This window comes from Chrysemys picta, chromosome 19 (assembly GCF_011386835.1).
Source record: "Chrysemys picta bellii isolate R12L10 chromosome 19, ASM1138683v2, whole genome shotgun sequence".
NCBI classification, from domain to species: domain Eukaryota; kingdom Metazoa; phylum Chordata; order Testudines; family Emydidae; genus Chrysemys; species Chrysemys picta.
In genome coordinates, this window is record NC_088809.1 from 896,545 (window position 1) to 924,522 (window position 27,978).

The 27,978-nt window shown below is 57.4% G+C and overlaps 2 long non-coding RNA genes across 4 annotated transcripts; one reads left to right on the forward strand and one right to left on the reverse strand.

The window, feature by feature from the left end:
- Positions 1–3,676: 3,676 nt before the first annotated feature.
- On the forward strand, positions 3,677–22,349 carry LOC101937267 (uncharacterized). Of its 3 annotated transcripts, XR_010593753.1 has the most exons (6): positions 3,677–3,749; positions 6,128–6,313; positions 6,532–6,711; positions 12,127–12,263; positions 12,930–15,775; positions 19,944–22,349. It is a non-coding gene; the product is annotated as an uncharacterized LOC101937267 (long non-coding RNA). The 3 variants fall into 3 exon arrangements; XR_010593752.1 differs by lacking the exon at positions 3,677–3,749 and having other exon boundaries at positions 4,183–6,313; XR_002890139.3 differs by lacking the exon at positions 3,677–3,749 and having other exon boundaries at positions 4,173–6,313; positions 6,532–12,263.
- Positions 8,830–26,290, reverse strand: LOC135976541 (uncharacterized). The gene is made up of 4 exons (XR_010593754.1): positions 26,104–26,290; positions 10,882–11,066; positions 10,457–10,588; positions 8,830–9,160 (listed from the first exon to the last, which is right to left on the reverse strand). It is a non-coding gene; the product is annotated as an uncharacterized LOC135976541 (long non-coding RNA).
- Positions 26,291–27,978: the final 1,688 nt, after the last annotated feature.

Here is a 27,978-nt window from a genome sequence, read left to right on the forward strand (position 1 = left end):
TCTTCCAGGAGTACAGCAGAGAAGCAGCATTTCATGGGCCCTTTGTGCAGAGACATGTTGGGGCAAAAGACTCTTTCCCAGCACAAGATAGAACAAAGGAAGGCAGGACACTCCAGGCCTGACCCCTTCTGATGCAAAATAGGGGTCTGTGCACCTGGCTCTTAACTGAACCCAGGTAAACACAAAACAAAACCCAAGTCTTTTATTATGTATTTCTATGTTAGCATTATGTTGTGCTTGCAGAAGTGCCTTGGGAAGGTGGCTAAATCAGTCTTAGGCTCCATTGTGCTAAGAGCTGCACAAATTTGTACTTTCTCTGATGTCCAGGGTGATGCAACTAAGAGCTGATGTGCATAAGGACAAGGTAATACAATTTTGATTGAGTCATTTTTCTTTTAGATGGTCTGCTTTTTAGGGCAGGACTAGGTGGCAGAATCCCAGGACAGAAAGGAGCGAGTCATGTCACAGACCATAAGTAGCTAAAAAAAAAAAATAGTTCCGCCTCAACTGTGGCAGAGACAAGGCACAAATCCCTCCCCTCCTCTGGCCTGCCTCTACCCTTCAGTATTGACATCTGTATGAATTCCCAGCTGCTTGGAAACATAGAAAGTTGGGTTCCAGTTTAACAGAATCCATGATATTTTTAAGAACTCTTTGGGAAGCAAAATTAGCTCCACTGTGTAAGTTATGGCTTAAAGCCCTGATGGAAAAATAAAGCTGGAGCCCCTTCTCTCCTGCGATGATTGGGGGGTGGGGAGGGACAGCCAGACCTAATGTCCATGGGTGGCATTCTGAGTTGCTCTCCCCACTTTTGCAGTCCTTTCAGTGTCCATGTGCATGTGCTGCATGTTGTCTGGATAATCCCTACCTTCCTTTCCATGAAGGGCCTTCAGGTAGGGAAGTGATTTGAAGATCCTAAAGATTTTCCTTCCTCTGAAAAATACATCTAGAGTCTGATTCAACCCATTCTAGCAGATGAAATCCCTCCCACTGGTTTGACTGGGTCTTGGATTGGCCCATAAAAGAACAGGCATGATTCAGTCTTTAGACCAGTGGTTTTCAACCGTTTTTTTCATTTGTGGACTCCTACAAAATTCTGAATGAAGATGCAGACTCCTTTGCAAATCTTAGACATAGTCTGCGGCTCCCCAGGGGTCCATGGACCACAGGTTGAAAATCAGTGCTTTAGACAAGAGCTTGCTTGTGTTATCATGGGGTTTGTGCTGGAGAAAACACTAATGTTCCCAGGGAGGGGAGGGTACAAAAACCCCTAAAGCCTTCACCCTCTTCATGATCCCCTTGGGTATCTAAGTCACTACCTCAGTCCACGGCCAGGCCTTAGCTGAGTGCAAATTCACTGTTACAGAAAGGTGGTTTGGGGATCTGGGGCAGTGGGTTTAGACAGAGTCAAGGCATCCACATGTTTGCTGCAAATAATTTAGTGGCAGATGCAACCAGATTGCAGTTGCTCAGTTTGACACTTGGAGGTTGAGTTTAAGAACAGGACTGTTATGGGAGGGAGAAAATCTCAAATTGCTCTCTGGAGCAGCCTTGGGGCCCTTCATGTCTGGAATGGTTTGATAACAACTTGGCCACCTCTTATCAAGTTTAATGTCAGGGTTGAGCAATACCCAGAAGACATGATCCACCACAGAGAGCATCACACAGGGTAGCATCAGAGCCCCAGTTCATGGTTCACCTCAGTGGGAGAGACACACAGGCTTAGCTGTCCGGTAGGTGAGGCATGAGAGCTGGACAGAGACGATATCTGGCTGGTTTGGACAACATTGCGAAGCTGTGGGTGTAATGTATTTCCTCTTTACAGCTCCTCTGTGACAGAAGCTAGAATAGTGCTTGCCATCTTCAAACCCACCAGGCCCCACGCAGAAGACGGTTGTTCTTCTCCAAGTAGTTGTCCTTATGGGTGCTCGTCTTTGGGTGCACCTGGGTGTCCGTGTGCCTTTGGAGATTTTCAGCAGCAGTGTCCAAGTCTATACCCTACGCATCCTCATGTGCCAGTCTGAGGACATAGAGGGAAGGGTAGACTTGCCATCCATCACTCCAGTTCCTTCTCAGCTGCCTGTGGCCTGAGACAGAGCCTTGTGGTGTCCCCACAAGGTAAGCTTGCTAACTCACTTTTCTGACTCATGCTATCGAAATGGGTCTTGGGCTGTATTCTGTTATGCCATGTCCTGGTCGTACCCTGCTCCTTGGGTTACAGCTCATGCTACTAGGGCATGGTCCACAGAGGGCTCTGCTTAAGAACCATTTTGGACATCTGTAAGGCTGCAGGTGAATGTCTATCCACACCTTTTCCAGGCTCTATGCTAGCATCCATAGTTCCAGAGCAGATGCTGTCCTCCAATCAGTGTTAGACCCTACTCCTCGGCATCCGCTGCAGAGTCTGGGCACGGCTCAGGAGACACATGACGTGGCGCACCCATAGGCCCAACTATGTGAAAACAACGGAGCTGTTCTGTCGCTAGTAACTAGGGTTCTTCAAAACGTGTTGTCCCCACGGGTGCACCCCCCACCTGCCCTCCTTCCCTTCTGCTTCAGTGTCCTGGTGTCTTGTTGAGATGGAACGACAGGGTGGTAGGGCCCTAGACCAGAGCATGAGGCTGGGTCAGGGCCGCTGTGGACCCATGGGACCCTACAAGCATAAACTCTCCAAGCAATGACACATGGGCTTGTGGGCACCTCAAGTGGAGCCCCAATAAGGACAGAACGTCTCAAAGAACTTGTTACTGTACAAGTAAGTAACCACCATGGGGAAACTGAGGCAGCGAATGCAATGAAATGACGGACCTAGGACCTGTAGTCAGTGGCAGGGACGAATGAGAGCTGAGCCTTGCAGACTCCAGCGCCGTGCGCAGCCCGTGCGGGGGCCCTGCTCTGCCCGCGCGCTGCCCGCATGACGGGACCGGGGCTCTGAGCCGCAGGAGCGGCACCGCCAGCCGAGAACTCCCCCCCCCCCGCGCGCCCTTCCCGGCCTGGGGGGGCCACAGGCGCGTGCGCAGGTGACCCGTCCGCACAGCGGCGCCCAGGCAGCGCGCGCGGCTCCGAGCTGGTGCGCAGGGCTCGTGCGGAGGCGCGGGCTGGGGGCGCCACGTGGGGCGCAGGGCCGGGCTCCGGGCCGTGTCATGCCTGCGCAGCCCCCCCCCCACCCCGCAACTCGCCCCGGAGCATGGCAATTAGCATATGCAAATAAGCCTTAAACTGCAGCCTCTTTGGGAGAAGGGGGGGGGGGACAAGCTGGGTGTAACCCGGGAACGGGAATAGCCCCCCCCCCCTTCGAGCAGCGCCCGGGCCCCTCCCCCCCCCCAACAGCACCCGGACCCCGGGGGGGTTCCCCCGGCCTGAAGCGTCCCAGGTCGCGGGCCCCGACCCCCCCGACCCCCGCCGCCAGCAGCGCCCGGACCCCGGGAGGGGGGGAGTCCCCCGGCCTGAAGCGTCCCGGGCAGGCTGTGCCGGGGCTGGGGCGCTCGCCCGGCCCGTGGGCGGGGGGGGGGGGGAGGGGGAGGTTGGGTTGTCCTGCGGGGGGGGGGGGGGGCGGCGGCGGTCTTGACGCTCCTGCCCCCCCCCCCGCTCGGGTTGTGCAACCTGTTGACTGCGCGTCCCGCCCCTTCCCCCCCCCGGGTCCGGCCCAGCCGGCGGGAGGCGGCGAAGCGCCCTCAGTGCCCGTCGGGCCAGGCCGGGCCCCGGGCGGTCCGAGTCCAGCGCGGCCGGCGGCGGCAGCAGGCAAGCGGGTGCTGGGGGGCGGCGGGGGCACAAGGGCTGTGACTGACGTTAGGTTCCGGGGTGCGGGTGATGGGGGGGGGCGCGCTGCACTTCCCCCCCCCATGGGGCTGGACTAGCCAGGCGTTCCCAGCCCCCCCCCCCGGTTCTCCAGCGGGGGGGGGGTCTGTCCGGATGAAGGAGGCAGAGACATGACGCCCCCTCCCGCCCCCCCCCCCCGGTTTCGTGCTGCGGTTTCCCCTTGACAGGCGCAGGCTGCACGTGCCCCCCTGGGCTGGGCAGCTGGGCACAGGCGGGGGCTGGAGGGGGCAGTGGGTGCGGGGGGGGGCTCAGGTGAGGCTGGTGACTGAGCGAAAGGGGCCCCAGGGGCAGGTGCTGCTGTGGGGGGGGGGAGGCTGCAGCACCCACCAGTGCCCACATGCAGCCATGGCGGGGGGGTCTGAAAATGTTGCAGCAGCGCCTGTCAGGACACACACCACCCCCTGGCCGGGGCTCCAGGGAGGGGCGCTGGCCCTGCCCTGCATGCCGATCCCGAACAGCGGGCCTGGGATAGGGCTGGTCCTGGCCCTCCTCCAAATCCCCAGTGTAACCCACCTCCCCCCCAGCCCCCCACGGCAGCAGCAGCGCCCCCCCCCTTGGCACTTTACAGCCCAGGCTTTGCTGTCCCATGCGCTTTGTGCATGCCCCCCCCCGCCCGTGACAGTCCGTGTGCAGAGCTGTGCCAGGACTGTTGTACCCGGAGGGGTGGTAGAACCACACCCACCCCACCCGCGTGGGGAGCCAGGTGCCCAGCGAGCGAGGCCCTGGCCAGGGAAGCCAGCCTGCTCTGGGGGCAGGTGGGAAAGTCCCAGCGCTTGAGACCTGGCTCCAGGCTGGTCTGGCCTCTGCTCAGGAGCAGGGAGGGAGCCAAGCAGGCACTTCCTGTGCTGGGGACGGCCTGTTCCCTGTGAGACGGGAGGCTGAAGCTGCCAAAGCAAGCGGCACGTTCCAGCAGGGTTGGGAATTGCTTCCAGATGCAGCAGGAAGAAAGCTGAGCCTTGCCCTGGGAGACCCTCCGTGCCTGCTGGGTGGGACCTGCCCCCTCGGGGCTGCCGCCTACCCTGTCTGGGCTCATGGGGAACAGGGCGGAGTGTGTCGTCTGTCCTGCAGTTAGGCATGTTCTTTGCCCTGATGGACGGCGGCAGCAGCAGCCCCTTCCCCTGGGCACCCATTCCAAACCTACCCTCGGCTCAGGTGGAAAGGCTCCCACCCCACTCGCGCTGCTCCCGCCATTCCAGCACGAGGACTCACTTCCCGGGACCCAGGCAGCCAGCGGCTCTTGCCAACAATACTGGAAAACTGAGGCAATGGAAAGCAGCTTTAGAGGTCTGCCCTGAGCTCTCTCCAACTCCTGCTCGGGCTCCAGGCTGTGTCCTGCCCCTGAAACTTCATGACAAGGTGCGAGCATGGAGGAGAGGGGTTACAGTGAGGTGCAGGGCTGCAGGGATGGAAGGAGTCCCCCAGCTGTAGTCTGTGCTGGAGCCAGTCTGCATGGCAGTGTCTTCAGCCCACTCACCCCGCTGCCAGGGAGGCAAGGCAGGGCCCGTGCAGCCAGGGGTGCCCCTGTACTCCAGCAGCAGCATTGTCCCAGGCTCCTGTAGAAGGAGCAGGATTTCATGAAACCCAGGCCACCCCCTGCCCCCATGGCTCTAGCATAGGCAAGGCCAGAGGCTTCTTCCGCCTCAGTTGTGCAGGGAATGCCACAAAACCTCTGGCCAGGCCCTAGGGTGACCAGATGTCCCCATTTTATAGGGACAGTCCCGATTTTGGAATCTTTTTCTTATGTAGGCTTCTATTACCCCCAACTCCCATCCTGATTTTTCACATTTGCTGTCTGGTCCCCCTACCAGGCCCCCACCCCTCTCACCCTGCCTGGTGGTCCCCTCAGCTGCAGGGAGCCGCTACCCAGCCTGCAGCCCAGCACCGTGCCTATGCAGGTCTTCCCTGCCCCACCCAAGGGCAACACTGCTCAGCAGCTGTTTTGCTGAATGGCCTACCAGCGTCCATGGTAAGAACGGCCCGACTGGGTCAGAGCAAAGGTCCATCCAGCCCCGTGTCCTGTCTACTGACAGCGGCCAGGGCCCGGTGCCCCAGAGGGAATCCTGCAGTGACCCCTCCCCTGCCGCCCAGTCCCAGATCCTGGCAGACAGGCTCGGGCCACCCTCCCTGCCTGGTTCAGCATGTGGGTCTGGTTCCCTTGTGCTTGGTGTTACCATGTCAGATTCCCAGCCTTGAATGGTGGCCCCGAGGCAGGGGGCATAATTCTGCTGGGGGCCTGGGTGAGATTGATGGGGAGAGAGCACCCCCCCCCATATTAATCATTTCTTCTCCCTCGCTTGGTCTAAGGCAGCAGGGAGCAGCGTAGAGCACATCAGCCAGAGCCTCCAACAAGCCCTTGGGTTTCCCCAAACAGTAAGAGTTTATGTGCGGTGAGAGCTAGAATCTGCATGTGGACTCCTACTGCTCCGGGAGGCTGGAAGTACCACAACCCAGGAGCACCCCCCCACCAGCCCCATCCCGAGCTGGGGAAGGCCAGGTAAGAATCCAGCAGTGCAGCCCCAGCCCCCTGGGGAACCAGCCCGATGTGTCTCTTCCACACCCAGCCCTGACCCAGCCCAAGGCTGACGCTGGGGAGACAGCAGAGGGAAGAGGAGAGCACCAGGGGAGTACCCCGCAGACAGCATTGGGGGGGCTAAAAGGGGAGCGGGGCTGAGCACAGGGTGATGAAGATACTAGATCTCTCTCCCCCCCCAGCTGCCTGGCATCCCTGGAAATAGCAATGCAGTCCAGCCCCTCTGCCAAAGCCGGACAAAGACAGGGATGGACGAGGCACAGCCTCTTCCCCCCCATCCCTCCCTGCACCGCTGGGACCCTGCTGGCCAGGCAGCAATGAGTGGGAGACAGCAGCCGGGCCATGACCTGCTCCACACGCAGGTGAGGCACCTGAGCCCTCAGCACCGCGGCAGAGCTGGGTGCTACAGGAGTGGTGTGGAAGGGAAGCAGGCCCTGGCTGTGACTGACCTCACACTGAGGGGATAATGCAGGCCTGGGCCAGGCCAGCAGAGCACTGGACCAACCGTACACCTGGGCAGGCTCTGCTCCGTTCCCTCAGACAGACTCCAGGCCTGGAGCCAGGAAGTCCAGGACCCAGCAACAGGCAAGATCAGCTGCTTCAGAGCAGGGGGAATTGAGCACTGCTGCAGAGGGGGAATCCCAGACCCTTACAGTTCAGCTCACACCCTGAGGCAGCAGTATCACCCTGCCCCCAGGTGGGTCACAACTCCCCCCGACACCATCCTGGGCTCACTGATGCTGTACACCTCATTTCCAAAGGTACCTAGGCCCCGTCCATTCAGCGGTTCCCTAGTTACAAGGCCTGAGTCCAATGCTGTGGCTCCCTGCGCTACTGTTGGGTGACTGGGAGAAGGAGACGGGGCTAGGCTGGTCTCGTGAAGTTATAGGACTGTCTGTTGCTCCTGTTTCAAGGCACAGGCTAGAAGACCTAGCGTTGTATGCACACACATGTGCACCAGCTCCCTGGCTGCCTCCCACCTGGCTGGGAGGCTCATGTGCAGGGTGCAGGGCACTTTGGCTTCCTAGTTTCTCCAGCTGATCCCAGCCCCAGGCCCTCCCAGCCCCACCTGCCCAAGGCATTTGTCCACATGATGCCAGGAAGGTCAGAGCCCACACCATGAGGGAAGCAAGGTCCCTGTGTGCAGCAGGAGCCCCACTGCCAGCCTGCTGGCCAGCCTGCACCAGGGCCCCTCCTTACCTAGCTCCCCACACAGCTCAGTGGCCTAAGCCAGCACCCCATAGCCTTTCCCCCTCTCCCTCCAGTACACCCCACGCTGCCCCTGCAGAGGGCTCAGGGCAGCACCGTTCAATGCATGAGAGAACTCCCTTCTCTGCCTTTCCTTCCCTACCCGGCCCTGTGCTGCAGCTGCTGTCCCCCTAGCCAGGTACCCCTGCTTGCAGGCAGGCGTGGGTCTGCCTCTCCCGTACTGGCTGGGTGGGCCCCTTTCGGACAGGGCTGGCTCTGCCCCCTAGAGGCAGGATCTCCCCAGCAGCTGCAGAGCGGGCCAAGGCTCCAGCCCTGTGATGAGTGTGTGTCTAGCCCAAGCGACCATGGCTGTAGACTGTTACCAACACACAACCACAGTAACAATCTAAAGCCACGGTTGCCCTGGAGACATGGGGGTGTGGGCAAAAGAAGTTGGTACCATGGTGACAGGGATAAGGTAGGCTCAGTCAGTGCAGAAGGAGAAAAGGAATCCAGCACCTAGATCACAGCCAAGCAGGATCAACTCCCCCCCCCTCCCTCTTCACACCAGGGCACAGCACCCAGCTCATCTTCATTTTAACCCATCACACTCAGGCCAGCTCAGCTGCTCCCCATGGGGACACCTCTACTACCCCGGCCTGTCGAATCCCAGTGCTGGCAGCACGTGTTCACTGTGACCTCCACCCAAGACCTGCAGCTCAGAGAAGTGAGATGCTATTTCCGCTCCCCCCTGCCACAGAAGAGCTGGCAGTAAAGCTCCCCTCCCAGGCAGAGGCTGAGGTGCAGAACAGAGCCTCCCACAGTGGTTGCGCCACGGTGGAGACTTAGTTCTGACAGGCGCCAGCAGGGAGTCTCATGGCCTGTGAGGTGGAGATGTGGCACTGGCTGGAGGCAGAGCAAAGGCCACCCCAGCTGCCTCTAGTTCTGCACCTGCCCATGTCTGTGCCTTGCAATCTACTGGCCCTGGAAGGGGTCAGACAGCCCCACCTAGCACCTGAACTTGCAAGCCACTGGGGCAGAGAGGCCACTCGGATGCACCAGAGCTCACTGGCAGAGACAATGCAACTTCTCTAGGTTGTACAGTGCCACTGACCTCTGCTCACCTTGCAGCTGTATTTTTAGATCCACAACAGGTGCTGAGCTGCGAGAGGACACAATGTTCTCACACAGCAGCACCAGCAAAACTGTGCATGGTGGGGGAGCCCAGGGCTGGAAGAGCAGGAGTGGAGGGGGACCCTGCTTCACAAGGCCTGCCCTTTTTCCAGGCTCACCAACCCCATCTGCCCTTCTCACTCCCTGCTGCTAAATTCTCCTTCTGTGACTGGCCATGCTCCTGCCCGGAATAGCCATCCTCTGGCTGGATTCAGGTTCAGCCTCTGCATGTGCTTTCCAGGTCCATGCCCTGTGGGGCTGCAGATGGTTTTATTATTCTGCTCCGCTCCCCTCGTGGGGCTGCAGAAAGGTACGAGCCCTGCACGTCCACACCAGAGTTGGGCACCTGCTGCCAGACAGGAAGAGGCCCAAGGGCCCAGAAGAGAAAGTCCACAGTTCAGAGTGCGTCACAAGTGTAGGACAACAGGGCTGGGGTGCTCCTTTCCACACCTGAGGACAAGGGGAAGAAGAGAGATCAGCATCAACCCAAGGCATGTTGTATACGTAACGGGAAGGAGGAATCCCATCCACCCCACACCTGTTCCCCAAACCAGCCTGGGCAGCATCACCCATGCACAAGATCATCTGCTGGCCCCTCCCTCGTATCCCAGAGCGTGCAGGGAAATGCATCCAGCCCTTGGGAGTAGGGAACCAGGCTGGGCTACACGAGGAACATCCCCAATTCAGAGATGCACCCAGAAGAAAGCGGCTAAGGAGGAGTCAGGTAGCTCTCACAGCCAGGGTGCAGTGCGGGCAGAGCCAGCACCTCCTCCAGGCTGGGGCTGGGGAGTTCCTAGGCCATGACTTGCCCTTGTGAGAGAACTGATGGGCTCCCTCTTTCCCGCCCCATTCCACATCTCCTCTGGCGAATGACTGGCCCTGCAGCAGGCAGGAGGAGGTGAGTCAGGCTGGAGTGGCTAATGGGAAAATAATGCAGCTGGGCTTTGCAGACTCCCTCTTGCTACCTGCCAGGGCCCCCACCCCCTTAACAAAACAGCATGCCCAGCATCTCTGGGCCCCCAGGAACCCTGGTGATGAGCACACGATACCCACCACCACAGGACAGACCCTGGGCCCTGCCCAGCAGCCTTGCTCGGCCTGCCCTTCGGTGTGCATACAGCCACAGCACGCTGGTGGCCATTGTGGGAACCCCACCAAGGGGCACAGAGAAGAGGGAGCTGCTAAAGGCTGAGAAATGTGCACAGCAAAACAAGTTCCTGGGAATCCAGGGCAGGTGGGGGCCAGATTCCTCTCCCCCCCCCCCCCCCCCAACCTACCTGCTTAGCCTGGGCTTCACAGAGGTTTCTCCCTCAGCAGAGATGCAGCTGGGGGAGTTTCTGCCAAGATGGGATGTGTCTGGATTTTGACCTTGTGAGGTTTTGCTGATGTACAAGTACTCGCTGTGCTGAGCTCTCTGCAGGGGCAGCGATCCCACGGACATGCCTCAGTGGAACTGCCATTAACACGCTTCACTACATTAGCTTCAGCTACAAGAGCAGCTTTGTACACTCAAAAACAAACAAATGAAGTTGGGCAGCCAGACACTGTCCCTGGTGGCAGGGAGCCTGCCCATAGTATGTCAGTATCCCAGCACCTGGAGCATGGCCCCGGCCTGGGCAGGCAGCACCTGGAGCATGTATAAGTCTACCCTGTATGCACCTCCCACCCCACCAGCCTCTCATTCAACTTCTGCCTAAAGACTCACGCCTGCTGCATGGCTGACAGAGCGTGATTAGCACTAGTTACCTTGTTACACGTGCACACGGGGACCCAGGCAGGCATGTTGCACGTGTCTGACCATCTTCAACATTTCACCAAGGGGGGGCGGGGTTCGTGTGTGGTCCTTAAAAGCGAACAACCAGCTGATCATGATGGCTGCTGCAAGAGGTTTGTACACTTTTTAAGAGATGTGTAATGTGGACTAGTGCGTGTCATGGGTGGCTTGTGCGTCAAGCGGGGATGCTCCCACTAGCCCAGAGCGGGGTTGGTACACCCCGGCACAGTGTGTTCCAGAACTGTTGGAAGTGACGCATGTCACGTGAGGGTGGGCAGGTCCCAGCTAGTGCACAAGAGTGAGACCCACCCCCCATCTCAGCCCAGCCCCGCATTTACAGTCTAGAACAGGGGCAGCCCTGAAGAAAAAAGACTGACATGGGGACCCTCAGGCTTACCTGAAGTGTGTGAAATGCCTGGATTATGAAGAGACAAGTCTTGGACTGTGTAAGAGGAGAGGAAAGGGCCCACGCTGTTCTCCATTAGCGAGGCCCTCTGCCCAATGCCAGTGTTTTACTGAAACAGGTCCCAGCTCTCTGGACTGGAGACGTGTGCAGAGGACTAACCACAGGGTGAGAAATACCTGGTTAGACAGGACCAGAACTTGGTCCTAAGTAAGGGCTCTAGACTGCACTTGATATTTATCTGTAGCCTTGGGTTTCCAGCCCTTTCACCAGCACCTACTTGGGCTCAGCTCAAGCTTAGTTAAACATCTGTTTAGTTTTACTATTGACAGGACAAAGCAACTTGTGCAAGAGAGTTTGGTGAACAGAGGCCAGGCTGGTGCTCTGGGGTGCACTGCATTGCAGGTGTCCAGAAGACCTGGGGCTGGGCCCTTGTGTTTAACCAGGGGTGTGTGCCAATTTCTAGCCGTCAGGGGGAGAAGCAGGGGGCTTGCTGAACACCGAGCAGAGCACTTGTGCTGCCAGCAGGCTTGGGAGGCTTCCCCTGGTGGGCACAGACAAGGCTCTGGCATTGTAAGCGGGTGGTAGCGATTCATGCTTGACACCTCAGGTCACCCCGGAAGCGTCACAGTGGGGTAATCAGCAGGATCTGCACCCAGTTTATTAGCTAAGCAAAGTTCATGCTCAAGACACAAGATAAATTAAAATACAGACACCATCAGGGCCTAGAGTAATAAGGCTGGAAACAAAGAAAAAAGGTCCCACTGTGTTTTTTCCCCTCTTTAATTTGAGTGAGAGGAATTGAACATAAAGCCATGCGAAATGAGCAAGCAAGAAACATTCCAAACCAGCCAGGCTGGAGTCTGGGCACTGCAGGGGAAGTGTCAACGAAATGAGGTTTATGCTTCTGGAAAAAAAGACAAGTTATGGAGGGTGGCCAACTCCCTTGGGTAGGCAGGAGGATGGGGAGAGCACAGATTTCAGGGTGACACTCCAGCTAAGGGGAGCCAGCCCAGCCCAGTTCTCACTCAAGTGGCCATATGATTAGAGAGATGGCCTGACTGGAGTTTGTGACACTGGAAAAGGAACGTGAACACCTGAGGTGGATGGAGGAGGGACAGGCAGTGGAGGAAGCCACTCACTGGAGACTTTTGGAGCTGGAAGACCCAAAGTGCAAAGAGGGAGCATGTGCTCAGAACGCTGGAATTACTAAATAAAAGCCTCTCTCCCCTGCATAAGCATCCCCAGTGAGCCCCCAGCAGTGACCAGTTACACCTCAGCTTCAGGCATTGAGGCTGCATGATGGAATTCCCGACGAGCTTTGAGAGGACATGCAGAGTGCACCAGCGTCCTGACACACAGGAAGAGAGCATCTGGTAAAGCCTTACCTGTGTTTAACTCTATGGCCTGGGGCAGGCTGAGCTGTAGAGTCCATTCAAGGAAACAGTGTTGAAAAGTTTTCAAGTCACCCCCGAGGTATCTCGCCTAGAATCAGAAACCTCAGAGAGCCAAGCTAAGCCTCGGGAACAGGTTTCTAGATGGGGGTTGTGTCAGACAATGGATGAGGGGGTAAAGGGCAGAGGGTTATGAGAAGCCGGTGGGGCCATCTGCCCAAGAGATAGCCTTCGATGCCTGCAGTGATAAGTAAGGGCTGCGGTGTGGGATAACCCCCCAGGGCCTGTACAAGATGCAGCCGAGGTACATGTGCAAGTGGGGCTGGTTCAGCTCAGTGAGCCCGGGCAGTAGGTGTGGGAGGCTCCCAGACAAAGCTCTCACACTGCAGGCAGGTGGTAGTGATTCACCTCGAGTAACCCCCCACCACCATGACAGACACCTGCAGTTATGTGGGACAAGTATTTCCAGATAAGAAACAGTGAAATCCTGACTCCATTAAATTCAGACTTCGGTGGGGCTGAGAAGTCACCCTAGAAATCTAGGCAAATGCCAGTGAAGCCAACAGTAGCAGACACCCAGACCAGCCTCGACTCCTCGGTGCCCACATACGTTCCAGGATTCCTACAATCACACTCCCATTTCCACAGCCGGAGGCTCCCAATGGCCAGATGGTCTGCTTGGTACCCTGCAAAAGCAAGAGCCAGTCTTGCCCGTAACAGCTGGAAGTCTCCGCAGATGCTGGGCCTGGAAAGAGGTAAATGTACCGAGAAGTCGCTGCTCTGAAGCCAGTTCAGGGAGCGGGATGTGGCCAGCTGCGGGGCCAGGCAGACTTTGCAGAAGGGACTTTCCAAACACACTGTGCTTCCCAGCCGGCTACAGCCCAGCACCATGGACAGCTGCCAGGAAGCCCATCTAGCAGCAGCGCTTTGATTGAGGCTCAGTTCAGCCAGCTGCCTGGACAATACAATGTCCAAATGACACAGGCCTGCACAGCCAGCCCAGCTCCTCCCGCAGACAGAGGGGGTGAAGGACGTGCAAGGCCGGGCCAGACGTGCCAGTTGGAATGGCGTTCTAAGACCGTGCGGATTGTTAGGCCACTAGACATAGGACCAGAGTGTAAGGTCATGTCAAAGCCCCCGAACCCCTCCACACACACCCCACCCTCAGCAAGGGCAACTTGCACAGCTGATTGTCTTGGCCTCCTAGTCCCGCTGGAGCCAAACCCCGGGTTTGAGTTTGATAACTGCCGGCAGTTCATCCACACAGCACAGAACCAGCCACCCCCACGAAGGCTGCAGCCATGAGCAGGCAGGCCTCCCAATCAACTCCATGGCCCTCCACTGCCCAGCAGCACCTATGACCCCACAGAATCCAGCACTAGCCTGGCTAGTACTGGGTTGAGACCAGGCCATAGGGCAGGGCTGCCATTTTACACCTCACTTGTCAGCCCTGTAGGCCCCTGGACTGCGACCTCAGTTCTGTCTGGTGGAAGCTGGATTTAAGTTCCGGGAGCCCTACATGATCACCCTACTTTTCCCCATCAGATGGGAAGAGACAAGGACAGGCGCTCTGAGGGCATCGCTGATGCTGCAGGCAAAGAGGCAGCCCCTGCTTTGTGCTGGGGAGGGGAGGGAAGAAATTGCCAACGCAAACATGGGCAAATTCTCTAGCACCTCCACATGGCAAATTTACAGCCCCTCCTGCTAGCGGGGATACGACTGAGTAGTGAGAGAGTGTCCCTGCCCCTCACTCCAAATATTTCCTGCCAGAGCTCCCACTAGGCCTTTGGTCCCTGTGATCCCCCTGCCCCGGTGTGTCTCTACATGGCTGATGGAGAGATGGATAAGCAGCAGACCCCTGCCTGCAGCCCTTGGTTGCCTCTACTGCTTTAACCTCAGTCTCCCAGCCCTGGCTCTCCTGTATGGCTGGCTGGTTCTGGCTGCTCGGCGGCTCTGGGTGCAGGCGCTGTAGCTGTCATGCTTCAGTAGCCATGACTGTAGACTGTTACTGTTTCTTTAATGCTACTTAGCAGTAATCAGTCTAGAGCCAAGGTGCCGACGCGCTGACTTGGGATCTTCTCACCCGTGTCTCCACAAGTGGCTCTTCACAGGCATGGGCATGGGGATGGTAGTGGCATGGAGCTAAGGGTGATTTATGCGGATTAGATCTCCTGGATGGGTAGGGATGACACATGGGAGCCTTCTCTCTCCTACAGAGACTGAGTCAGGGAGCCTGTCAAAGGATATTTCTGTTGTGAAGCCAATGGCAGGTCTGGGAGTTCCAGGGCTGGGCTGTAGGCACCAGCTCCTACAAATGCTTAGGGTGCTAGCCAATTAAGCCATAACAGCGGCCACACTGGGTCAGACCAATGGTCCATGTAGTCCAGTGTCCGGTCTTCCAACTGTGGCCAGTGGGAGATGCTTCAGAGGGAATGAACAGAACGGGGCAATTTTGAGTGATCCATCCCGTCATCTAATCCTGACTTCTGGCAGTCAGAGATTTAGGGACAGAGCATGGGGTTGTATCCCTGATCATCTCGGGGATAGCCATTAATGGATCTATCCTCCATCAACTGATCCAATTCTTTTTTGAACCAGTTTTGCTTTTGGCTGTCACAACATCCCAGCAACAAGTTCCACAGGTTGACTTTGTGGTGTGAAGAAACATAAGGAAGTACTTGTTTTAAACCTGCTGCCTATTAATTTAATTGGGTGACCCCTAGTTCTTGTATCACATAAAGAGGTAAACAACACTTCCTCATTCACTTTTTCCACACCAGTCATGATTTTGTAGATTTGTCCTCATATCCCACCCACCCCTTTGAAAAAGATGACTAAGATGCACAGTCCTAGTCTTTGTAATTTCTTCTCATATGGAAGATGTTCCATACCCCTAATCACTTTTGTTGCCCATCTGTCCTTTTTCCAATTCTAATTTATTTATTTTTTTATTAGACCAGAACTGGACACAGTATCAAGGTGTGAGCATGTAATGTATTTATATAGTTGCATTAATATTTTCTGTCTTATTCTCTAACTCTTTCCTAATGGTTCCTAACATTCGGTTAGCTTTGACTGCAGCTGCACACTGAGTGGATGTTTTCAGATAACTATTCATGATGCTAAGATCTCTTTCTAACAGCTAAATTAGACCCCATCATTTGGTTTGTATCGCTGGGATTAATTTTTCCAATATGCATTACTCTGCACTCACTGAATTTCATCTGCCATTTTGTCACCCAGTCTTGTGAGATCCCTTTGTAGCTCTTCACACTCTGCTTTGGACTTAACGATCTTGAGTAATTTTGTATCATCTGCAAATTTTGCCACCTCTGTTTACCCCCCTTTCTGGGTCATTTATGAACACGTTGAATAGCATTGGTTTCAGTACAAATCCATGGGAGACCCCACCATTTCCATCTCCATTGGGAAACCTGACTGTCTGTTCCTACCCTTGGTTTCCTATCTTTTAACCAGTTACTGATCCATGAGAGGTGTCACGGAGTATTGGGGAACTCAGGGCCCTGCACCCCCGGCTTCCTGCGATTCACCATGACTCTCAGCCAGCCAGTAAAGCAGAAGGTTTATTTGGATGACAGGAACACAGTCCAAGACAGGTCTTGCAGGCACAGACAACAGGGCCCCCCTCAGTTAGGTCCAGCTTGGGGTCCCAGGGCATCCCAGCCCCCCCCTTTGGGGGGTCAGAGCCATCTCTGCCTCCCAGCCATCTCTCCAGCCTCCTTCCAGCCTGCTTCCAGCACTCTGCCTTCAGCGACCCCTCCCACAGCCTTTGTTCAGTTTCCCGGGCCCCGGAGTCATCTGACCTCCAACCCCCTCCTGGGTTCTCATGTTACAAGCTCAGGTATGTTCCCTTGGGCCGGCTCCCATCCCCCGATGCAGACCATCCTAGTCACACTCCCCTGTCAGCATTCACACACCCCAGCAAGAACAGTCCCAGTTCGTCACATCTCTCCCCCCTTCGAGACCAAACTGAGCAGGGTCACTTTAGCCAGTGACCCGGGGAAGTTCGAACCTACCCCCGTTCCCATGGATGCCCCCGCATCCCTCCAGTTCCTTGGTGAGAATTACACCAGGCCCCTTCCGTTCCACGCCCCCCCTTAGGTCGGGGGTGCTTGATGGCACTCGCAGTTCGCATGTGGGAAGGTTTATGCGGCCTGTGCCCTTTTCCCACCCCCATACCTCTGGGGTTCCAACTGGGCTGTGGTCTTCTCCCAGCGCTCCAGTCTGGAGGTCTGTGCTTTGGGCTCTCTTGGTTTAGAGCCGCCCTTTTAACCTTGGCCACCCTCTGGAAAGGATCCTTTATGCTGGGCAAGGGTCCTAAAGCTCTTTTCCCCTTGTCCCAGGCCTTCCTCCCCCTCTGACAGGGGTCACAGGATCCGCAGTACTGTTGGACAGTAACAAAGACCCCAGGCCAGTAAAAGCTCCGTAGCAGCCTCTGCTGGGTACGCCAGGTTCCCTGGTGCCCTGAGAGGGGAATGTCATGGGCCCGGCACAGCAGCTGGCGGCGATACTTCTGGGGTACCACCAGCTGCCTCCTGATCCCCCCTGACTCCATTTTCCCTGGGGGAGCCCATTCTCGGTACAGGAACCCCTTCTCCCACAGGAACCTTTTCCGGCCACCTCGTTCCATGGTCTGTACCGCATTGAGGTCGGCCAGGTCCCTTATCTTCCGCAAGGAGGGGTCTCTCTGTAACTCGGCCTGGAACTCAGCAGCTGGGACAGGGATGGCCACCTGCTCTTTCTCGCCCGCTGGGTCCGAAGCTGCAGCCTCCCTGAGCCACGTCCCTGGGCGTTCCCTCCCCACCAGGTTAGGGTCCTGCGCCTCAGGCAAGGCACCCCCCCCAAGGCCAGGGCGCAGGGCCCCTCGCCGGCTCTGACTGCGGGTCACAACCAGTGCCTTTTGGGGGTTGCTTGGCCAGTTCTCCAGGTCCCCCCCCATCAATACCTCAGTGGGCAGATACGGGTGTACCCCCACATCCTTGGGGCCCTCCTTGGCCCCCCACTTCAGGTGTACCCTTGCCACGGGCACTTTGACTGGTGTTCCGCCCACCCCCGTCAGGATCAGGTAGGAGTTGGGCACCACCTGATCTGGGGCCACCACCTCGGGCCGGGCCAGCGTCACCTCTGCGCCCGTATCCCAGTATCCATTGACCTTCCTCCCATCCACCTCCAGGGGAACAAGGTACTCTCTCCGGAGGGACAGCCCCGCGCCCACCGTATAAACCAAAAACCCTGAGTCTGGGGCATCCAGCCCCCTAGAGGAGCTGGCCTGGGGCCCTTCTCTCTCTTGAGCAGTTGATAAGCTGCCAGCCCCTCTTGCGTGAGAAGCCTGCCCCTCGTCCGTCTGGGCCTCTACCAAGTTAACCCTATGCGGGTTCGGTCTGCTCAGTCTGTCCGTGAGCTTGGGGCACTGGGCCCGAACGTGGCCTCTTCGGCCGCAGTAATAGCAGCTCATGTCCTGTGGGTCCCCTCGAGCCGGTCGGTTGTCCCTGACGCTGGGCATTCCCCGTGGGAGGGGATTCCCCATATTCCCTCTTTGGGAGGTCCCAGGGTGACTCTCTCTCTGCATCACGGCGGGCCTGTTCCTTTGGGGCTCCTCCCTGCCACCCCCTGACCGGCTCTTTACAAACTCATCAGCCAGCTGCCCGGCGTGTCGCGGGTTCTCTGGCTTTCTGTCCACCAACCACAGCCTCAGGTCGGATGGGCACCGCTCATACAGTTGCTCCAGTACCAGCAGTTTAATCAGGTCCTCCTTCGTCTGGGCCCCACCAGCCCACTTGCTGGCGTATCTTTCCATGCGGACGGCTAGTTGCAGATATGAGATCTCAGGGGTTTTATCTTGACTCCGGAACCTTCCCCGGTACATCTCAGGAGTCAGCCCAAACTCACGTAGCAGGGCCTTTTTGAATAGTTCGTAGTCCCCTTTCTCTGCCTCTCCCAGTTGGCGGTACAATGCCACGGATTTGGGGTCCAGTAAGGGGGTAAGGACCCGGAGTCTGTCCGCGGGATCAACCCGGTGCAGCTCGCAGGCCGTCTCAAAGGCCTCCAGGAAGTCATCCATGTCCTCCCCCTCCTTGTATGGGGCCATGATGCACTTATCAAAGCTCCGTGCAGTCCTGGGTCCCCCCTCACTCACCGCAGCCGGGGGTTCGCTGCCCCTCAGTCTCGCCAGTTCCAGTTCATGCTGACGCTGTCTCTCATTCTCCTGTCTCTCATTCTCCTCCCGTTCACGCTGACGCTGTCTCTCATTCTCCTCCCGTTCACGCTGATGCTGTCTCTCATTCTCCTCCCGTTCACGCTGATGCTGTCTCTCATTCTCCTCCCGTTCACGCTGATGCTGTCTCTCTTTCTCCTCCCGATCATGCTGACGCTGTCTCTCTTCATGCTGTCTCTGTTGTTCACGATCCTCCAGCTCCCTCAGTTTTAGCTCTTTCTCCCATTCCAGCCAATTCCGCTCCCCGGATGCCGAACGTCGCCGGGAGGCTCCTCTGCTGGCCGGCGGGCTTCGCCGGGGGGACCCCCTGCTGGCCGGGGGGATCACGGCGCCTTCGGTATTTGCTTGGCTCCTCCCCACCCTTCCCCTAGGCATAGGAAGGAGGGGTCTCGGGAAGCCCTCAGCAGCCGGCTGACCACTCCCAGCTGGGACAGACACTGGTGCCTGCGCTGCATTTGCCAGGCTGCTTCCCTGAGACACAGGGATCAGTTCATTCGCGCGATCTTCCGCCTCCAGCTGGGCGATGAGCTGTTCTTTGGTGAGCCTCCCAATGCGCAGCCGCCTCTGCTTGCACAGCTCCACCAGGTCGCTCTTAAGCCGCTTGGCATACATCTTCCTGCTGGCCACTCACCGGCCTGTGCGCTCCCAGCTCCCCACAGTTCCCAGGGGGCCCCCTAGTGTGCCAGCCCTTCTCGAGGTCACCACCTCTCTGCCAGGGTCGAGCTGCAGACTCCTCCGCCCCTGGGACCACTCGCTGCGATCCCACGGGGGACCCTGTTACTGCAAAAGTCCTTCTCGCTGGTCACACACTCCCAGGGGTAATAACCGTCTCTCTCCCACTCTTCAGCAGGCCTGGTCCCCGTCAATCCCCCTTCGTTTTACTGCTCCCCAGTCACTTACTGCAGGAAGCGCCGTCCACGGGGTGCAGTAGATCCCACCGCTGCCACCAGTTGTCACGGAGTATTGGGGAACTCAGGGCCCTGCACCCCCGGCTTCCTGCGATTCACCATGACTCTCAGCCAGCCAGTAAAGCAGAAGGTTTATTTGGATGACAGGAACACAGTCCAAGACAGGTCTTGCAGGCACAGACAACAGGGCCCCCCTCAGTTAGGTCCAGCTTGGGGTCCCAGGGCATCCCAGCCCCCCCCTTTGGGGGGTCAGAGCCATCTCTGCCTCCCAGCCATCTCTCCAGCCTCCTTCCAGCCTGCTTCCAGCACTCTGCCTTCAGCGACCCCTCCCACAGCCTTTGTTCAGTTTCCCGGGCCCCGGAGTCATCTGACCTCCAACCCCCTCCTGGGTTCTCATGTTACAAGCTCAGGTATGTTCCCTTGGGCCGGCTCCCATCCCCCGATGCAGACCATCCTAGTCACACTCCCCTGTCAGCATTCACACACCCCAGCAAGAACAGTCCCAGTTCGTCACAAGAGGACCTTCCCTCTTGTCCCATGACTGCTCACTTTGCTTAAGAAACTTTGGTGAGGGGCCTTGTCAAAGGATTTTTAAAAGTCCAAATACACTGGATCCCCTTCCCCACATGTTCGTTGACCCCCTCAGAGAACGAATAGATTTGAAAAGGGAAATCATGGCTCACCAAAGCCATATTGACTCTTTCAACATTTTTTAAAGGCTCCAGAGGTGATCCTGGCCATTACAGACTAGTGAGCCTAACTTCAGTACCAGGGAAACTGGTTGAAACTGGGGACCAGTACTGGAGAGATTGGGGGGGGGGGGGCTCTTCCTGGTTCTGCCTCTCAAGGGCTGTACTGATTTCTGCTTCAAGAGACTTGAAACATCTGTTGAGAGAGTCAGGCCTGGGGAATGGATTGGGCTTTGGGGGCAGAATGCTCTGGAGAAACAAAACCAAAACCACTGAATACCAAGGTGACCAAAAGCCAGGACAGAAAGGCCTGTCTGCTCCCCCCAGACAGTCACTGCCTGAGGAGTGGAGAAGAGACCCCCCCCATACACTCCCCTCCCCCAGGCTGGATCTATCTCACAGCACATGCTGGACAGGTGAGGGCACCTTGGGGTGGCAGCCAGCAGGCCAGTGCCTTATGACACTGGCTAGTTAAGCCTGTTTAATGTCACTCCAAGCACCCAGGGGCCGTGAAAACAAATGAGCACAATGCTGGAGGGTGCTGGGAAAGGGAGACCATCCTCTGTTCCCAGCTGGAAGAAGCCCAGCCCCCCACACTCAGCATTGCCCCAGGACATCCGTGCCCCCAAGCTGTGCCTGGCAGCCAGCATGGGGAAGCCAGACGTCTCTGCACAGGCATACCTGGGACTTGGCAGCCATTTCCGTTCCATTCGGTTCAGGTTCTCACATGGTGCTCAGACACTGGTGTGAGCCTAACACAGACGGGCTTCAGTGGCCAGTGAGGTCAGGAGTGAGCAGCTGGTTGCCACCTCCAGACTTTTTGCCCATTTTCTGCCTTGGAAAGTAGCTGCTTGGACTCTATTTGCTCACAATAGCCTTTTGCCAGCCCAGGCCCCTCCATCCATCTCCACCCTCTGACAAACAGAGGCTAGGGACACCATCCCTGCCTATCCTGGCTTGATGGACATATCCTCCATGAACTGATCTAGTTCTTTTTTGAACCCTGTTATGGTCTTGCCCTTCATAACATCCTCTGGCAAGGAGTTCCACAGGTTGACTGTGCATTGTGTGAAGAAATACTTCCTTTTGTTTTAAACCTGCTGCCTATTTACCTTGGGTACACCTTCAGCTTGGGCTCCTGTACATTGAGGTTTTATTCTGAACTGGGGTTTGTTATCTCTTGGTGACTCTAGATCAAGTGCACTCCAGTTCATGAAAACATGAGGGCAAAGCCTGTCTCTCTGGCGCCTGCAATGCTAAGGGATCCTGCATGGCCGGTGACAGGGTCAGGCAAGCAGAACTTGGCCTTGAGAAGGGGAACTTTCACTCTCCCTCCCCATCCCCTGCCCTGAGTGCCCAGCCCAGATCTCTGGTGAAACATGGTCTGTGGAAGGGGAGGGGTCAGGGCCAGTTGGGGATTCCTGAGGAGGAAGGAAATTGATGGTTAAGATAGATCACTTGGGACAGCTGGCTCTACTGGTCCTCCCCCAGGAGCCAAGTTCCAGATTATTATTGGGTCTTCACCCCACCCCCATTGTGCAGTGTGCTCCAGACACAGGAAGAACATGTAAGGCTCCATGCAATGAGTTTAAAGAGGGAGGAACAAGACCCTATGGACACAGGTCAGGAACATCACAACTTGGGTGGCCTGAAGAACATGACCTGTGTCAGTTTGTATCAAATCACAATCCCCACCTGGCTCTTTAACATCCCCTTCCCAGCTTCCTAGGACACTTTCACATTTAAAAAAAAATGTCTTTCCCAAGCCCTCTCTTCAGACCTTCAGAAACACCCCAAGCTCATCAGAAGCTCCCCAGTCTAGGACCCACCAACTCAAAGCAGCACCAGACCCTGCCAGAAGAACAGGTGCAAAACCTGCAAACACCCCCCCCCCCCACAATTCACCTTTCAAGATCCCTGGGTCCTACACATGCCTATCAACATGTGGTGGACCTCAGCCCGTGCACTAAATGCCCAATTAAACTATGAGGGTGAAACCAGACAATCACTCAAGAGCAGCAGAGTGAACTCACAGAAAAATGCTACAGGAAAAAATACCCTAGCACCTGTGGGCAAACACTTCTTACAAAGTGATCACTCAATATCTGACCTCTCAGTCCTCATCCTCAAAGGAAACCAGCACAACGCCCTCAAAAGAGGAGCCTGGGAGCTTAAATTCAGAACTTGGACAGACACTAAAAAAAATTCAAAAAATAAAAGTCAGGGTCTTAATAAAGACACTATTTATGACTTATTACAACAATCTGTGACCCACTAAGCCCTTTTTTGGTCCTATGACTGCTGATACATTAACAGGCTACTTCACCTTGAATGGCCCCTTGACAGGAGTTCAGCATAAGTAATTAATCTGTTCCCCCTATATTCAGCTGTGACCCTCTATGTACCTTTCCCAAACCTGAAGAGCTCTGCTTCCTGGAAAGCTTGTCTCTCTCCCCAGCAGAAGTTGGTCTAATAAAAGATCTTTCCAAAAATCACGGCACCAACATTGCAAACAGGAATATTCCATTCTAGGCACCTCAGTACCAGACACACTTTGGTGACCTAGAAGGGGTTCAAGATAAGCAGCCAAATGACTGGCGAGCCAGAGCACACCTTCGGAAGAAACTGGAGAAGAATTAATAGTTTCTCCTGCCCCACCCTACTCTTCACATCAGTCAATGTCACAGCCTAGGCTCCTTGGAACGCTGGGGTCCCTTTCCAGGGTGCAGTCCAGGCCAGCGAGGGGCTGCGCCATCACCTGCCTTGCACCATTGGGTGCCTCACAGCACGTCACTGCTGTAACTCCCAACCTGGACCTCTCAAACAGCCACCAGCGTGCAGGTCACACCCTGAGTGTCGGTGTCTAGCCACAGCCTGGCCCAGCAGCCCTGACCCCAGCAGCCTGCCAGCAACACACCAGCCACACACTGGCTTCCACCAGCCTCAGTTATTACTTGCAGGGTGACCCCAGCACACTCCCAGTCCCAAATTTCCCCCCAGACGTGTTCCACGCTGTCCAGCCCAGATATTACAGGTCCATTGCCCTGTCAAGGGTCAATATGTATCAGCCTATGACTTGAACTGGAGTTACCCAAACAGTTCAGTTTAAACACAGCACTGGATTAGTTTTGATTACAAAGCTAAAACAAGTTTATTTAATTACAAAGGTTTTAAGGGAGCACAAGTACAAGGTATTAGTCAGAAATGGTCACAGGAGGAGAAGATAAAATGCTTTCTAGTAACTACAGCTTAAAACGAGACTTGGTTCAAGGTAAAACCCTCCCCACATGTTCCCAGCAACAGAGCTGACCACATTTCTACGTCAGGATCCCTCTCAGAGTCAAAAGCCTGGTTCCTTTGTCACTTAGATGAAAGAGAGACAGACCCCGGGGTGCTTTGCCCCTCACTTGCATAGGCCAGTCACCCCTAGAAAAAGTTCCTTCCTGCTGGGAAGAAATTGAGTCTACAATGCAGATTGATCTGTCCCAGCCCTCCTTAGTTGCCAAGGAACAGCCACTTGACCAGTGATGGACAATCAACTGTAATGATACCTGGTTGGAGGCATCAGCTTGTCCTTTGCCTTTGAGAAACAGGTTTACCCCCTTCCCAGACTTGTCTGGTAACCACACCTCAGTCATAACAGCAGCTTATGTTCATAACTTTACATAGGATATTATTGGCCAGTGAGCAATAAGTTTTCAAAGGATCCATCACAAGTCATTGTGTACAAAGATTGTTACACTAGGGTGTGACTACAGGGATGCATTCGGTCACAGCTGGGCCTGTGTCTGCCAGCAAATGCCAGCACAACTCTGGGTACTGTGATAATAAACCAGAGCTCAACTGTGCAATAGCCAAGGAGCATTGGGGGCAGGGGAAAGAGACATGACACATGATCCATCTATGAATGGATGAAAGATGCAATCCCTAGAGGGGCAGTTAGGGAAATAAAAGCATCAGGGAGCGACTGAGGCCTGGTTTATACTAGACAATTCGACTGGCATAACTAGGTCACTGAGGGGTATGAAAAACCCACACCCTTGAGCAATGTGTTAAACTGACCTATCTCCTGGCGTAGGCAGCGCTAGGTTGATGGGAGAATTGGCCCAGTGACTTCACCGCCCTGAGAAGCAGCGGCCGATGGGCGAACCCCTCCTGTCAGCACAGATCGGGTCTCCACTGAAGCAGGGCAGCTGTGCCGCTGCAGTGTTTTAAGTGTAGACAAGACAAGAGGAGGACGAATGCCGGATGACCACCACACAAGGCATAATTAGATGGTGGAACTCAACATGACAGATATTGTTGAGGCCAAGGATGCAAGACGACTCAAGGAGGGGTAAGAATACCCAGCGTTAGAACATTAAACGCTAACTGAAAAGGAAGGATATAAAATCTACTTCAGGGCATCAGCAGAGAGACGTGGCTGGTCTGGGTCAGCTGACTTGGGCTGGAGTTGCAGGGCTATGAAATGGCAGTGTAGGCGGTCAGGCTCCGGCTGGAGCCCAGGCTCCGAGACCCCAAGACAGAGGAGGGTCCCAGAGCCGGGGCTCCAGCATGAACCCAAACATCTACATTGCAATTTCATAGCCCCACAGCCCAATCCTGAGCCCAAACCAGCTGACCCAGACTCAGACTTGGTGCCATGGGTGGGTGCCAAGAGACCAGGGCCAGAGGGGGCGGTTTACCCCACAGCTCTCTGCTGCCAGGTTCTTCCCCTTCCCCTGAGGCATCTGTTGTTCCCACGGGCAGAGGCAGGAGATCGGGCTAGATGGATCTTGGTCTGACACAGCCTGGCAGTTCCTGTGTTCTTACATCAGGTGATTCAATGCAAAGTACAGCACTTAGGAGGGAAGGCGCAATCAACTACACAGTTACCACGTGGGAAAGGACTGCCTAGAAGTACTGCAGAGAAGGATGTGGCGGTTATAGTAGAGCACACTAAACACGAGTCAAGGGTGGAACACGTTCTGGGTTGTGCTGTAGGAACAGACGGGCTAGAAGCAAACTCAGTCATTCTAACGCTCTACTCGGCACTGGGGAGGCCTCAGCGGGAGTCCTGGGGCCATTTCTGGGCACCGCACGATGCGGACACATTGGGGAAGCCCAGAGAACAGCGATTCAAGGTCTAGCAGCCAGGCCCTCGGAGGGAAGAGCGAAAGACCGGGGCTGTTTAGTCTGGAGAAGACGGAGGGCGGCTGGAAGTGTGGGAGGGTTTGGGGCATTCGAACAGCTCCCGGAGGTAGTTACGCTGTGGAACAGTCACCCGAGGCGGCTGCGGAATCTCGGTCATTGTCCAACCTGCTCCGTAAAACCTCCAGACACCGGTCAGGACCCCGGGGTCCGGCCTCTCCAAGCCCCTTCGGCCCAGCGGTTCCGGGATTCACCCCCGGGCGAGGCATGAGGCTGGGGAGCCCTCGCCAAGCGAGCTGCCCGGCCGGAGCCCCGGAGATCGGACTGCGGCGAGCGACCTCCCCGGCTCTCCATTGCCGGCTGCAGGGCGCCCGAGCCCGCCAGCCCCGTTCTCCCGGGCCGGCCCGAGGCGGCTGTGTCACAGGACCCGGGGGAACCCGCCGCCGGCTCCGCGCTGCCCCCGCTCGCGGGAGCGGAGGAAGCGAAGCGGCCTCGACGTGCGACGGCCCCGGCGCCCCGCGGCAGGTGACGCGGGAGCCCCGGGTCCGCGCAGGAACGGGACGCGCCGCACGGAGCGCGCAGGGAGCGGCGGGTTTCGGGCGGGGCGGGGCGGGGCGCGGCGGGGACCCCCCCAGCCGGCCTCGAACAGCCCCGCGCCCCCCCTCCCGGGCTGCGGCTCCGCACCAGGGACACCGCCGAGTCTGAGCCCCCCCGCCCCCGCGGCACGTGCTGGGGGAGCCAATGGGCGGCAGCCGGGCCACGTGAGCCCCGGCGGGCCAGGCCGGGCCGAGCTGTCCGGTCCCGGTGCCCGCCCGGGTCTGAGCCCCGCAGCCCGTGTCCCGCCCGCCCGCGGCCCTTACCTGGCCGAGCCGAGCCGAGCCGCGCCGCCTCCTTCACCGCCGCGGAGCCCGAGCCGCTGCCGCTGCCCGCTGCAGCCCGCGGAGCTTTTATAGGCTCCGGCTCGTAGTAACGGGGATCTCGGCTCATTCATAGAAAAGCATCAACCTACACAATGACGTGAGCGCGACGTCAGCGGGAAAATTTAGGAAATGGGAAGCAGGTGCTATTTATATCGCGGGGGGAGGGGCGGGGGGAGCCGAGCGAGGGGCCCCGGGCCCGGCCGGGTCACGCAGGGGTTAATTAGCAGGTGCCTCGGGGCAGCGGGAAGCTCCAGGTGGGAGCCGGTCCCCCGGGGAAGGTGCAGCCTCGCGGGCGGGGGGCACGTGCCCCGGTTCCCGCCAGGAAACGGGTGAGGGAAGCAGAAGGGTCGGTCCTGCCCCCCCCCCCATTCCAGCCTGGGCTCCTCCACCCCACAACCCCCCCCCACAGCCCAGCCTGACCTCTCCATCCCACCCCACAGCCCCCCCATCCCATCCCGGGCCTCTCCATCCCACCACACAGCTCCCCCATCCCATTCTAGCCTGGGCTCCTCCATCCCCCCATCCCATCCCAGGCTCCTCCACCACACCCCACAGCCCCCCCCATCCCATCCTAACCTGGACTCCTCCACCCCACAACCCCCCCCCCATCCCAGCCTGGACTCCTCCACCCCAACGCACATCCCCCCCCCCCATCCCATCCCAGCCTGGCCTCTCCATCCCACCCCACAGCCCCCCCCATCCTGCCTGGGCTCCTCCACCCCACAGCCCCCCCCCCATCCCAGCCTGGGCTCCTCCACCCCACCGACCCCCCCATCCCATCCCAGCCTGGGCTCCTCCACCCCACTGCCCCCCTGTCCTGCCTGGGCTCCTCCATCCCAGCCTGACTCCTGCCTGGTCCAGCTGCAATCTCTTTCCTTGCAGGAGACACTGGAGAAAGGGGCAGCACCCAGCTATTCTAATCCCAGTGTCTCCCAGCAGGAGGCACTGTAGGTACTGGGGCAGGAGTGCTGACTGGGGGGGGGAGATCAAGGCTACTCCAGTCCCCCCACCCCACCTCTCCCAGCACCAGTACTGCAGGGAGCAGCTCAGTTCTGGCTGGACACGCCCCTGGCAGGCGAGGCGAAGGGAGTTTTGCATATTAGTGATTCCTTCACAAGTGGTTTTTGACTGTTGGCTGAAAAGCCTCCCACCCATGGGGCAGCCCCGCAGGCTCCTGGGTGATCACTCCATTGCCCACAGCATGAGTCAGCTCCTGCTCCAAGCCCTCCTCTGTCTAAGCCGTGCGGCCCGTGCAGTCTGACTGCAGTGTGTGCTCAGAGCATCGTGCTTGGCTACTCGACTGCAGCTCCAGAGAAGCCCCAGGCCAGCTGCCTCCCTCGCCACCCCCCTCCTCCCCCGGCCACCTGCTTTGCAGCAATGCTCACTGCTGAGCTGCCAGCGCATTGGGCGGTTTAAAGGGACAGGGGCCCCCTCTGCCAGGCCCAGGTAGAGGGACTGGGCTGCATGTGCCCTTCCCATGCCCTGAGCCCTCGGGGTCCTTGAGCACATCCCTCGGGGCTCACTCTGATGTGACTAAATGAGGGGCCAGCTAGAGGCAAGATGGGGCAGGGAGCTGCTCCCATCTCTGCGTTCCCACACACGCTGCTGCTAGTCTCCGCCTGCTGTCTGGCCGAGGCTGGCCCGGGCCTGGCCCCGGTGAGATGAAAGCAGAAGGAACTCGGCGTGCACCTTGGCAGCTCAGACACTTCCTTCCCCCTCCTGCTGACCAGCTTCTCGGCTGCTTCTTTCTACTCTGGTCCCAGCTCCACCACAGCTCCCCTCTGCTGCCTTCTCCCTTGGCCTCCCCCACCCCTC